The sequence below is a fragment of the Macaca nemestrina genome, chromosome 4, assembly GCF_043159975.1.
Source record: "Macaca nemestrina isolate mMacNem1 chromosome 4, mMacNem.hap1, whole genome shotgun sequence".
NCBI classification, from domain to species: domain Eukaryota; kingdom Metazoa; phylum Chordata; class Mammalia; order Primates; family Cercopithecidae; genus Macaca; species Macaca nemestrina.
In genome coordinates this window covers 124,372-132,328 of record NC_092128.1, presented here as the reverse complement: position 1 = coordinate 132,328, position 7,957 = coordinate 124,372, and the positions used below count along the sequence as shown (strand labels likewise).

Here is a 7,957-nt window from a genome sequence, read left to right as displayed (position 1 = left end):
AGTGATTGGAGGATGGAGTCGGATCCTCTGCTGTCCTCGCTGGGCCCAGAGCACAGCCGTGGCTGACTTGGACAAAAGGCAAGACTGTCTTTAACATTTTTCTCCTCATTTTCAATTTCTTCAAGTAATTACTAACAATATTTATACTCCTTCTATTTTTACCAGCTTTATAATTTATAAAACACAGCCATATGTGTTATACATTGATATTTTGAAAATATTAAACTGATAGCTTTAAAAAAATTCTTTGCCTCTGTGAAGAGCATGTCCTCCAGTTGTCCTTCTGTCTTCTTGAAATCATGGAGGAGAGGGGGGCAAATCCATGTTGAAGAGAAAAGGCAGAGAAAGTGCCTCCTGCAGGTAGGGGAAGAAAAGAGAGCCCTTTGGCCTGGAGACTGGGAAGGAGGAGAAATGAGACATCAGAGCAATGTGTCTTGGCTTCCACTGCCGTTTACTGTCCAGACTGAAATGACAGAGCCCAGGGAGGCTGTTGGGCAGCCTAAGGATGATGCTGGATGCATAGGGATGCGTGCCCCATCCCCATTTAGAATTCTGGGAATAGGCCAGGTGCAGTGGCTCAGGCCTGTAATTCCAGTGCTTTGGGAGGCTGAGGTGGGAGGATTGCTTGAGCCCAGGAGTTAGAGACCAACCTGGGCAACATACAAGACCCTGTCTCTACCAAAAAGAAAAAAAAAAAAAGTGCATGCCTGTAGTCTGAGCTGCGCAGGAGGCTGAGGCAGGAGGATCACTTGAGCCAGGAGTTTGAGGCTGCAGTAAGCTATGATTGTACCATCACACTCCATCCTGGGCAACAGAGTGAAACTTTGTCTCTAAAGAAAAGAAAAAAAAAAGAATTCTGGGAATATCCTTCATTTCCCAGCCAATATGTGTTATTCTAACAGAATAAAGATAGTGATTGGGCAAAGAGAGAAAATCATTAGTCTTAAGCTTCCCACAGCTCCTGTGTGGCATGCTATGAAAGAAACCAGAAATATTCCATATCCTGGGTAGGGTACAAATAGGAGCTGAGCTAGAACACGGTGGGCCTGCCAAGGGCCTCCACAGAAGAGGGGCAGATTGCACAGTGGGACAGATGGAAGATATGATAGAATCTTTGAGATGTCTGCAGCCCCAGCAAGAGCAGACGTTAGGCTGAGTTACTGAGGAAGAGCTACCAGCCCCTGATGAGACAAAATAATCTCTATCAGTAGAAGTTCCCCAAAGTGCCATGAGTGGCCCCGACATTGAGTGACACATGAATCAGCAGAAAGACATTTCCTGGGTGATTGAGCTGCCAGGGGTCCTGTTAAGGATGAAGTGAAGAGGACCAGGCCTTTGAGTTAAGACAGAGCATTAAGTAACCCCAGAAACATAGAGATGATATTCCTTGGTCATGGAGGACACAGAAACACACATGGAGGCTATACATAGCACATTCAAGGAACATAAGTAAAAGGGAATAATGAGAGATAACATTGGAGCAGGAGATACAGGAGGTTTGCAGAAAACCTTCAATGTCAAACAAAAGGGTGTGGACTTTGTGCTATGAAAACATTCCCTATAGGGTGTTCTGTAAAACACTTGTTCATTGAGTTAGTAGTAAGTGTCCACCAAAAAAAGAAGGGAGGACCCATAGATTTAAAATTTTGGGAAACAATGAATTATATGCAGTGAAGCAGGTATCTCAGTATCTTCAATTTGTTACTGTGCATTCTGCGACTATGATGGGAGCATATAGAATTGATTAGAGGGAAGACCCAAGCAGGAGATCCTGTCACACACATTTGAGTGGCGGGATTAGAGGACAAAGACTACATTGATGACTGAAAGAATGGGAATGAAAGAGACTGACTAGAGTTAGTAACTAAGAAGAGTTGTCAGAGTGAGGTGTCTGCGCATGGGTAATCAGGGAAGGGATGGGAACAGCCTGACCAACAGGACGGAAGGTTGTAGCACTGTTTCCTGAAATGGGGTGTTCGGAGGGTGCGCTGCTTCCGGATGAGCTTTAGTGTTTGAATCATGACCGGATATGCAGGTGGAAACGGCCAGCAGGCAGTTACTGACTGAAGATGGAGGCTCAGGACAGAGGCTCAGGCAGAGCTAGAGGTGAGGATCTGTGCACTTGGCCAGAACCTTAGGCCAGCACTGAGTCTCCAGGAGCGCCCTCGGCTCATGGTCTTGTCCCGAGGCACCTCGCTCATGCCTGTGCTCCTCAAATATCACTGGCTGTGCTGGGTACTTTCTATTTTTCTCCCCTTTAAAAATGTCCAGTCTCGTACCCCAATTCCTAGGACCCAACTTTCCACAAAACGAGTGATTTTTCAGCTGTGGTCCTAGAGAACATCGGCTCTCTGCCCAGAACATCGGCGACTCTGAGCAGTGATTGTCTGTCTCTTTGAACACATAGTCAGCAAGGGATTTGCATATTGCATCTCAATTTTATTTTTCTCTCACTATTTTTTCTTAAGCCTTTGGCGCTTGCTATTACCAGTGTGTGAGCAAGTGTGAGCAGATGAACAGTGAATGAGTGAATAAACATTAATTTAAATTAATTAGATTGACTAATTATGTTTGATTTGATTGCTTTTTAGTGGATATCTAGGCTCATGATTGTAATTTCATAATAAAATCTATTACAGCAGTGCTCGGATTTTTCTGGGCCACCGGAGTGGAGCGACCGGGTTGGGCATAAACAGGCCGTCCAGGAGGACGGAGCGGGGCGTTCGCTCCGCTGGGGCTTTTCATGCCCCGTTTGTTTTCCAGGTGTGGCTTGTTCCCGGGAGCTTAGTCTTTTGTGAAAGCGGAAAGTGCCCCCTGTGGGGAGCGGGTAAACTCGCGGCTGGACTTGAGGCAGGAGTTCTCCCCAGGCCAGGCGAATGGGGCGGCCCTGAGCTGGTCCAGAGCCGGCTCCACGCGTCTGTGGGGGGTCCGCCGGGCCGGGAGGTGGCGCAGTCACGGGTTCTGTGAAGGGGCTTGGGGAAGGAAGATTCCACTGGAGCAGAGGAAAAGCCGGATGGGAAGAGGCCAGGCCGCCGAGGAGAGGGGCTGCCAAGATGGCGTCGGCCTCTTCAGAGCTTCCTCTGTGGTCGGTTTTTCATCCTTTGATCCTGGGGTCGCTTCCTGTACCTCGTCCTCAGCATCTGGAATCAAGAGACTCATTGCGTCTGAGGTGCCTTGTGTCTCAGGCATGCCCATCAAGAAAATAGGCCATTGAGGTGTTGATTCCTCAGGAGAGACAACCTGTAGAAAGACAACCGCATCAGCCTTGAAATGTGCCATGGGATTGGGCATTACTCACTGTGGGGAGCCTGGGTCCCACACCCCAGCGTGATGTCCTCATGCAAGATTTCTGCATGGTGGAGAGTCTCTTCTTCCCCAGTGAAGGGAGCGACCTGACCCCTGCTCATCACAGCAGTGACTTTCCTTTCAAGACCTATGCACCTGTTGCCTTCCGCTACTTTCAGGAGCTATTTGGTGTCCGCCCTGATGATGGCTTGTACTCCCTCTGCAGTGAGCCACTGATTGAACTCAGTAGCTCTGGAGCTGATAGTTCCCTGTTATGTGTCCAGCCACGATGAATTCATTATTAAAACAGTTCAACATAAAGAGGTGGAGTTTCCGCAGAAGCTGCTTCCAGGATACCACATCCACCTCCACCAGAACCCTTGGACTTTTCTGCCTAAATTCTATGGACTGTGCTGTGTGCAGGCAGGTGGCAAGAACATTCAGATTGTGGTGATGAAGAATCTCTTACTAAGACTGGTCAAAATGCGTATCAAATTTTACTTCAAGGGTTCAACCTACAAAAAGCAGGCTTCCCAGAAAGAGTGAGAGAAGCCTCTTCCCACATTTAAAAACCTAGACTTCTTACAAAACATCCCGATGGTCCTATTTTTTTTTTGGAGGCTGACATGTACAATGCTTTCTGTAAGACCCTGCAGCGTGACTTCGAGATAATGAACTATAGCCTCTTGATGTCAATCCACAACATAGATCATGCACGAAAGCCCTGAAGCAGTGAAGCACAATGCTCCATTGACACTTGAAGACCAGCCCCCCAGAAGGCTCTGTATTCCACAGCCATGGAATCCATCCAGGGAGAGGCTTGATGGGGCAGCCCCATGGAGACCGATGACCATACGGGTGGCATCCCTGCCCAGGAGAGTAGAGGGGAAAGGATCCTGCTTTGTATTGGCATCACTGACATTCTACAGTCTTACAGGTTTGTTAAGAAGCTGGAGCACTCTCGGAAAGCCCTGGTACGTGATGGGGACACTGTCTCAGTGCGTCGCCCAGGCTTCTACACTGAACGGTTCCAGTGCTTCATGTGCAACACAGCATTTAAGAAGATCCCGGCCAGGCGTGGTGGTTCATGCCTGTAATCCCAGGACTTTGGGAGGCCAAGGCAGATGGATCACCTGAGGTCAGGAGTTTGAGACCAGCTTGGCCAACATGGTGAAACCCCATCTCTACTAAAAACACAGAAATTAGCTGGGTGGTAGTGGTGCATGCCTGTAATCTCAGCTACTTGGTAGGCTCAGGCAGGAGAATCACTTGAGCCTGGGAGGCGGAGGTTGCAGTGAGCCAAGATTGTGCCACTGCACTCCAACCTGGGCAACAGAGTTAGACCCTGTCTCAAAAAAGGAAGAAGATCCCCTTGAAGCCTCCTCCTTCCAAAAAGTTTCAGTCTGGCTCATTTTTCTCTGGGTGAGCAAGCTCCAGTAACAACCCCTGCATTACTTACCAGCCATCGGTCTCAGGGGAACACAAGGCACAAGCCACAACAAAGGCGGAAGAGGAGCCAGGTGTTCACCTTGGTTGTTCTAATGTTTTACCTCAGACTCCACCACTGGAGGAAATCAGTGAGGGCACACCTATTCCTGACCCCAGTTTCTCACCTGTAGTTGGAGAGACTTTGCAAATTTTAACTACAAGTACAACCTTGGAAAAACTTGACATTGCAGAGTAAGAGTTCACCCATTGAGCACAAAGCCTCAGAAGACCTGAAACAAGATTCTGCCATCTCTGTGATCCCAAGATGTCAGTCCTTGCCCCAGCAATGCTGAGTTTTCTTCTACTTGGCCATCAAAAAGGAATGTAATGGAAACGGGGGGAGCTCTCCATCTTCTTCCTGAAGAAGAACCTCATCTCCTTCCCCTTCCTCATGAATGGGCATTAGTGCCTTAGACAGTTGAGGACCGCAGCAACCCCTGCACTCCAGAATTGGGTGGATGGATTTTCAACGGGCTAATCTTGGCTTTCACAATTGAAACTTGCATGAAGACCCCCATTCTTCATGCTGGAAATGGGATGGCTGAAGTTGGCAGTTTTCTTTCCACTTGTCTTTCACCAGGAGCTGGACTCATAATTTCCTCAGGAGACTTGCTAGCACATTATCCCCACCTCAGTTCTTTCTCTCTGATCCCTGGAAGAAGATCCCTGTAATCTCTGTAAAGGCTTTGAGGGGATAAGGGTGTTTAACCACCTCCCAACTTTCTTCTTCTTCTTTTTATCCTGAATAAAGGAAAAAGCGCACAGCACACAATTTCAAGTCAGTTTCAGACCAAAACTCCAAAAGTGTTGACGAGATGCCTAGTCATAGGATTCCCTCCGAAGAGAGATGGTGTTTGTGAAGAGAAGTGTGGTGATTGCTCTGCCAGGACAGCTCCTCTTTAAACTCTTCCTTTCTTGATGAATTTCTTAAGGCTGAAGGAATGGAGAGAGTGGGACATGGGATAATCTTTACTCCTTTGTTAAAACATGGGGCAGCCATGAGCTGGGAGATCATAGCCCTTCCTAGGCAGAGTCCTACTCACTGCCAGGCTGTGATGATTATTATTGCAATTTGAAACATATTCTGGTTGTTTTTGTAAATATGAAGACTTATCAAATGAATTTTAGATCATTCTCCAGAGGGGATTTCTTTGCTCTTCCTGTCTTTTCCAACAGTGCTCTCCTGCTTGTGGAGCTAAGGTGGAGACACCTCTGTTTAACAGGCAGTCCGTATCTATGAGGTTAGCCAATATTTTATTTTATTTTATTTTATTTTTGAAACAGAGTCTCACAGTGTCGCCTGGGCTGGAGTCCAGTGGTGTGATCTTGGCTCACTGCAACCTCCACCTCCTGGATTCAAGTGATTCTTCTGCCTCAGCCTCCCTAGTAGCTGGGATTACAGGTGCCTGCCACCATGCCCAGCTAATTTTTTCTATTTTTAGTAGAGATGGGGTTTCACTATGTTAGCTAGGCTGGTCTCAAACTCCTGACCTTGTGATCCGCCTGCCTTGGCCTCCCAAAGTGCTGGAATTACAGGCATGAGCCACCACGCCCTGCCACAGATATTTTCTTAAACTCATGAGGAAACAGCAGATTCTTGCCTCAGTGAAGTCATTGCTGTGCCATATGTCCTACCCCCTGTCTTCATGCAGGGAAGTTGGAAATGGGAGCTGCATGTGCCCTCTCTTCCCCTCTACAAGAGTTCCCATCTGATCCTTCCACTCTTGTTAGGGGAGGAAGGGGGCCTGGTATCAGACAGATTGTTGAATTCCTGTTCTATCCCTTCTCCATCCCACCCCACCTTGATAGTAGGTTAGCCCATACCCCAAATAACTGTCTATATCAGACACCCCCAGTCAGCTTCTGGCTGCCTGTCTTTGTTGCCATGTTCTTTTATACAAGAAGAAAAGAAACAATTATTGCTGTTTTTTCATGATTTACTATATATGATGTATCTAAGTGTTTTATTATGGATAGAGTTCTGTAAGGGGTGGGAGGGAATATTTGAGGGAGGGCTAGGTCTTAGGGAAAGGAATGGGGAATCAACATTTTCATGAAGTGTCACTATTTGCCTCTACTTTGTATTGTTCAGAAATGGCAAATGCAATATAAAAGTATTACACGATTTTAATGTATTAAACTTGAATCAGTTTTTCAGAAAAAAATAAAATTAAAAATAAAAAACTGATTATGATTATAACATAATTTTAGTGAAAAATTACATCGTTAAATACATTATAGTATTCCACAAATGACCCCAGAATTGCAGTTGCTTCAGCATGTGAAAATATTTAAGAAACTCGCCCAGAGTCACAACGCTGAAATGAAATGGGCTTCATTCATGAAGCAATGCACTGAGTGCCCACTCTGTGCCGTGTGGTGGAGAGGAGAACCCAGCTGGTGCCACGACGCACTCCCCCTCCCACGCCTGTCCTGCGGAGGTGGCTGCCCCCTGGGACACTGAGCCCTACACATTTCTCAACTGCCTTTCACCTCGCTTCCGACATGTGCACCGGTTCTTGGGAATGGAATACTGCAGAGTGGTCTATGCTTCTCCCAGGCCTGTGCCATGAAAACCTCCTTGCAGAGGGCTCCACTTTCTATCCTAAAGGCTGCATGTGGCCTCTTGGGCGACGCTGGAAACTGGGAGCTGAAGGTAGAGGAGTCCTCGTCAGTCTGGGTCCCTGGACTGCAGAATGGCATGGAAAAGACTCCATTCTTCTGATGACCAGGAACACACTCAACTGTCTGTTAATCTAGATAAAAATAAAGTTTCATTGTGTTAAGCTTCCTGTGTTTGGGGGTATTTGTTACATTATGTGGCACTGCCCTAACTAATGCAACTAGATACTATACTAGGCATTTTGGATCTAAAGATTAACAAACCACAGATCTATACTCAAAGAACACAGGCTAGTGAGGAGGGCAGCTACATAATCAGACAGGTTTCACAACATATCAAGTGCAGTGAAAGGACATGCAGAGGACAGTATCAGACCACCGGAGAGGGGCCCCTGACCAACCCAGAAGCTGCAGGACCAGGAGGAGTCAGGGAAGACTTCTTGGAGGAAACCCAAGGAGTGAGTGGGAATTGGCAAGGCTAAGGAGAGAGAAGGTGGCCCAGGTCACTGAGGAACTTGGATGGCATGAGTGAGTCGCACCTGGCATGAAGGGTGGGGGCGCG

General features: G+C 47.2%; 1 pseudogene; it reads left to right on the top strand.

Annotated features, from left to right (window-relative positions):
• Positions 1-2,513: 2,513 nt before the first annotated feature.
• On the top strand, positions 2,514-5,941 carry LOC105474991 (phosphatidylinositol 4-phosphate 5-kinase type-1 alpha-like; annotated as a pseudogene).
• The last annotated feature ends 2,016 nt before the right edge of the window (positions 5,942-7,957 follow it).